Genomic DNA, 5,661 nt, shown 5'->3' on the forward strand with positions numbered 1-5,661 from the left:
GGAGTTCAGAGCAGTCGGGAGCTTGTGACTCCCTCCTGATTCAGAAAGACAGCCGCGTCCTCAGGTGCCCGCCCCTTTCCCCGCTCGCCGGAGCCTCCGTACCTCTGCACTTTACTTTCGTAGCTCCTCTGAGTCTGTGTGCTCTTCTCTTTCCTTCTAGTTGTAGAATTTCCACTCAGCCAGCCTTCCTGTGGTTCTGGATGATGACCGTTCTGTCTTTTAGTTGTATTTTTGAAGTTGTTGGAGGCAGCAATTTCCGGTGTTTACCTATGCCGCCATCTTAGTTTCTCCCCCTAATGCACAGATTCTTGCCTTTGAATCCATTTTTTTTTAACCAAGGAGATTACTTCTTATAAAATCAAATGCTTTCCTTTTTTTTTTCTTTTTGGTGATTTGTTTTATTATCTCTACCTTCTGAAATACCTCATCCTCCACACAATCTTTTAAACCAGCAATTACATTTTGATGAAGTGTCCAAAAAAAGGAAATATAAGCACAATCATTCCAGCATTGCTTTTAAAGACAAAAAAGAGGGGGAAATTATCTAACTGCTCATTAATAATAACACTCAATTACAAAATTTCCTTTCCCATTTGGGGGTAGATAGAGGTGATACTTCCTCTTTCTTCTATGCCTGCACAATCCAGCCCAGTGGCCACTAGCTATAGGTGGCAATCAAGCCCATAAAATGTAGCTAGTGAGACTGGTGACTGAATTAATATTATTTATTTTGAGTTAATTTAAGCACTTGATTTAAATTTAAGGTAAAAAGGTTTAAGTATGCTTAGAACAACTTTGATTTGTAAATCAACTTTTTCAGGTTTAAATTTTATGAAATCTAAATACAGGTCAAATTTTCTGACAAAAATTTAGTCTGAGATGTGCTATAGATATTGCTAACCTAAAATAGATGCCAAATGTCAAAAACACATGGAATTGGATGCCTTCCAGATAGCAGGAAGCAAGGAGTGTATTTCCATAGGTCAAAAAGCCAAAATCTCAAGACTAAAGAAAAAATGTCATCTGATTTTCTTTTTTTAAAAAATATATTTTATTGATTTTTTTACAGAGAGGAAGGGAGAGAGATAGTTAGAAACATCGATGAGAGAGAAACATCGATCAGCTGCCTCCTGCACATCTCCTACTTGGGATGTGCCCGCAACCCAGGTACATGCCCTTGACCGGAATCGAACCTGGGACCTTTCAGTCCGCAGGCCGACGCTCTATCCACCGAGCCAAACCGGTTTCAGCTGTCATCTGATTTAACCCAAAGTGAATTTCCTTCTTATGGCAAAGGGCACAATAGACAAAGACAAAGAAATAAAACAAAATCACACAACAAAACTGAGTATTCAACAACAAAAGCGGGGGGGTTGGGAGGGGAAGGTAAGGGCTGGGAGGTGGGGGGCGGGCAGGGAATCCCTGCCAGCTGCTCACCTGCCAGAGACTTCTTGCATGTGTAAGAGCCATGAAAGAAGACTCTCCTCAAGAAAAGAATTCCTCATGCCATGGCAAGGTTCTGGAGTTGCAGGTGCACTCTGGCACCAGGACAAGAATTTCTGAAGCCCTCCTTCTCCGCCCCCATTCCAGGAAAAATCCCTCCCTGTCTTAGATGAATTTACTGACCTCAACTATAAAAAGACGGAAGTCCAGAGTCTGAGAGGAACTCATGGTTGAAGAGGTGGATGTCTGTGGAGGCAACATACCCGGTCCAACGAACTTTGGTTTTCGAATGTGAGATTGCTTCAGATCCTGATTCTGGCACCAGATATCTTCACCTAAAATAAAAGGCCAAAGTGAAAACCAAGAAACATTTATTTGAGGTGAGAAGGAATAACTGTTTGGGAAGAACTGATTTAGGCAGAAGCCCAAATAGTATTCTGATTATGGGGAGAAGTCAAGGGGGTTTTATGACAAAAGGAAGGGGAGTAATTACATGAATAGAAAGAAGGAATTTCTACTGGAACTGTTAAACTAAGAAAAGAATTTTTGTATGTGCAAACAATGTTACTTTTTAGCAATATATGGTGATGCTAATTATAAAGAATGTCTTTACGTTTCAGTCCTGTAGTCAGGATGTCTGCTTTCCTGTTAGCTTTGCAAACATTTGTTTGAGATACAAGGTTGTTTTGGCCTGTTCCAAATATTCTTTTGCCCAGTTCAAACATTCCAGATGTTCAAAGAGCAAGATGTACAAGGCCTTTCCTCTGGGGTGGCGGCTCTGACTCCATTTCGAAATGACTCTGTTTACATGATTTTTCACAGTAGAAAATGCCAACATTTTAGAAAATGCTAGAAACTTAATAAGAAAAAAGTTGTGGAAGAATAACTTTTACAACATTAGTTGAGATGATTATATTTTAGATATATATTATAAAATATATTATTAGTTTTATTTGTTTCTCTTCACCTTTCAATGTGGATACTAGAATATTTCAAATTATAGATGAGTGATGAAAGACTGAATGTTTTTTCCTTAAGTTTGGGAACAAGGAAAGGATGTCAGCTTTTGCTATGCATATTCAACATCACACTGGATGTTCTAGCCAATACAATAAATAAATAAAAGACATACTGTTTGCAAAGGAAGAAATACAATTACCTCTATTCTCAGATGACTTGATTGTTCATGTAGCAACTCCCAAGGAATCTTAAAAAAAAGCTTCTAGAACTAATAAGTGAGTTTACAAATGTCCAGGTTACAAGGCCAATATGCAAAAATCAATCATATTTCTATATATGAGCAAAACATAATTGGAAATCAAAATTAAATAAACAGTACACTTTATAATAGCACCAAAAATAAAATGCTTAGTAGGTATAACCCTAAGAAAATATGTATAGAATCTGCATGTTGAAAACTACATACTACAAGTGAAAGATATTAAGAAAGGCCTACACAAATGGAAAGATTCATCATATTGAGGGATCAGAAGATGCATTGTCAATTATTTCTTTCATAAATCATACCCTTGGTGGGGTATCAAAAAGTCATCACCAAACCCAAGGTCATCTATATTTTCTCCTGTTTATTTATAGTTTTGTATTTTAAATTTAGGTCTATGATCCATTTTGAGTTAATTTTTGTGAATGGTGTAAGGTCTGTGTCTATATTCATGTTATTGCATGCAGATGACCAGTTGCTTCAGTACCCTTTGTTGAAAAGACTAACTTTTTCCTATTACATTGCCTTTGCTCTTTTGTCAAACATTAGTTGACTACATTCGTGTGGATCTATTTCTGGGCTGTCTATTCTGTTCCATTAATCGCTTTGTCTATTCTTTTGCCAATGCCACAGTCTTGATAACTATAGCCTTATAATCCTGATAACTGCAATTTTGTAGTTGGGTAGTGTCAGTCCTCCAAATCTGTACTTCTCTTTTCAATATCTGCTGGCTATTCTGAGTCTTTTGCCTACCCATATGAACTTTAGACTCAGTCTGTTGCTGGAATGTAGATTGGCATTTCATTGAATCTACAAATCAAGATGGGAGGAAGTGGTATCTTGAAAATATCAAGTTTCCTGTCCACAAACATGGAATATCTCTTCATGTATTTAGTTATTTGTTGATATCTTTCATTGGAGTTTTGTATTTTTTCATATATATTTTGTATATGTTTTATGAGATTTATACCTAAGTTTTTCATTTTGGGGGTACTATTGTAAATATTATTGTGTTTTAATTTTATTTTTTGTGTGTGTCTGTGTTTTAATTTTAAATTCTACCTGTTCACTGCTAATATATTAGAAAGCAATTGACTTTTGTAGTAACCTTGTATCCTGCAACCTTGTTACAATCACTTAATTGTTCCAAGAGTTTAATCTTTGTTTATTCTTTCAGATTTTTCACACAGATGATTGTGTCATCTGCAAACAAAGGCAAATTATTTTTTTACTTTCTTCTCAATCTGTATCCTTATTTCCTTTTCTTATCATATTGCGTTAGCTAGGATTTCCAGTATAATGTTGAAAAGCAGTGGTAAAAGGGGACATTCTTGCACTTGATCTTACAAGCAAAGCTTCTCACCATTAAGTATGATGTTAGCTGTGGATTTAGGGTATATATTCTTTTTCTAAATATATTTTTATTGATTTCAGAGAGAGGAAGGAGAGGTAGAGATGGAAACATCAATAATGAGAATCATCACTTGACTGCCTCCTGCACGACCCCTACTGGGGATCAAACCCACAACCTAGGCATTTGCCCAAACTGGGAATCAACCCGTGACCTCCTGGTTCATGGGCTGATGCTCAACCACTGAGCCACACTGGCTGGGATTGGGTAGATATTCTTTATCAAATTGAGGAAGTTCCCCTCTATTCCTAGTATACCTAGAGTTTATATCATGAATGGGTGTTGTATTTTGCCAATGCCCATTTCACATCTATTCATTTGATCTTGTACTTTTCCTTCTTTAGCCTGTTGATGTGATGGAATACATTAATTTCTTTTCAAATATTGAACCAGCCTTGCAAACCTGAGATAAATCCCACGTTGGCATGGCATATAATTTTTTCATACATTGTTGGATTTGATTTCCCAATATTTTGTTGCATATTTTTGCATCTATGTTCATGAGCTATTGGTATGTAGTTTCCTTTTACTTGTAATAGTTTTGTCTGGTTTTGGCATGAAGATAATGCTGGCCTCATGGAATGAGTTTGGAAGTATTCCCTAGGCTTCTATTTTCCGAAAGAAACTATAGAGAAGTGGCATAATTTGTTCCTTCAGTGTTTACTAGAATTCACCAGTGAACCTATTTGAGCCTGGTGCTTGCTATTTTTGAAGATTATTAATTTATTATTATTATTTTTTAATTTTAATTTTAATTAAATCTTTATTGTTCAGATTATTACATTAGTTACTCTTTTTTCCCACCATAACTCCCCTCCACCCAGTTCCCACCCCACCCTCCGCCCTCACTCCCCACCCACTGTCCTAATCCATAGGTACCTGATTATTGTCTAATCTCTTCCTTCACCCCCCACATCCCTTTCCCCCCCTGCAAGAATAGTCAGTCCATTCCCATTCTATGTCCCTGATTCTATTACAATCACCAGTTCATACTGTTCATCAGATTATTTATTCACTTGATTTTTAGATTCACTTGTTGATAGATGTGTATTTGTTGTTCATAATTTGTATCTTTACCTTTTTCTTCTTCTTCCTCTTCTTAAAGGATACCTTTCAGCATTTCATATAATACTGGTTTGGTGGTGATGAACTCCTTTAGCTTTTTCTTATCTGTGAAGCTCTTTATCTGGCCTTCACTTCTGAATGATAGCTTTGCTGGATAAAGTAATCTTGGTTGTAGGTTCTTGCTATTCATCACTTTGAATATTTCTTGCCACTCCCTTCTGGCCTGCAAAGTTTCTGTTGAGAAATCAGCTGACAGTCATATGGGTACTCCCTTGTAGGTAACTGACTTTCTTTCTCTTGCTGCTTTTAGGATACTCTCTTTGTCTTTTGCTCTTGGCATTTTAATTATGATGTGTCTTGGTGTGGTCCTCTTTGGATTCCTTTTGTTTGGGGTTCTCTGCGCTTCCTGGACTTGTAAGTCTATTTCTTTCACCAGGTAGGGGAAGTTTTCTGTCATTATTTCTTCAAATAGGTTTTCAATATCTTGCTCTCTCTCTTCTTCTGGCACCCCCCATAATTC

At 36.9% G+C, this 5,661-nt stretch overlaps 1 protein-coding gene across 1 annotated transcript in view; it reads left to right on the forward strand.

Annotated features, from left to right (window-relative positions):
- Positions 1-1,471: 1,471 nt before the first annotated feature.
- Positions 1,472-5,661, forward strand: part of LOC102244038 (cytochrome P450 2G1) — a 35,606-nt gene continuing 31,416 nt past the window's right edge. Inside the window, exon 1 of the mRNA XM_005868775.2 lies at positions 1,472-1,823. The gene's annotated coding sequence lies outside the window, so the exon portion shown is untranslated. The remainder of the gene's footprint in view (positions 1,824-5,661) is intronic.

Source organism: Myotis brandtii, unplaced genomic scaffold (assembly GCF_000412655.1).
Source record: "Myotis brandtii unplaced genomic scaffold, ASM41265v1 scaffold277, whole genome shotgun sequence".
In the NCBI taxonomy this organism is placed as follows: domain Eukaryota; kingdom Metazoa; phylum Chordata; class Mammalia; order Chiroptera; family Vespertilionidae; genus Myotis; species Myotis brandtii.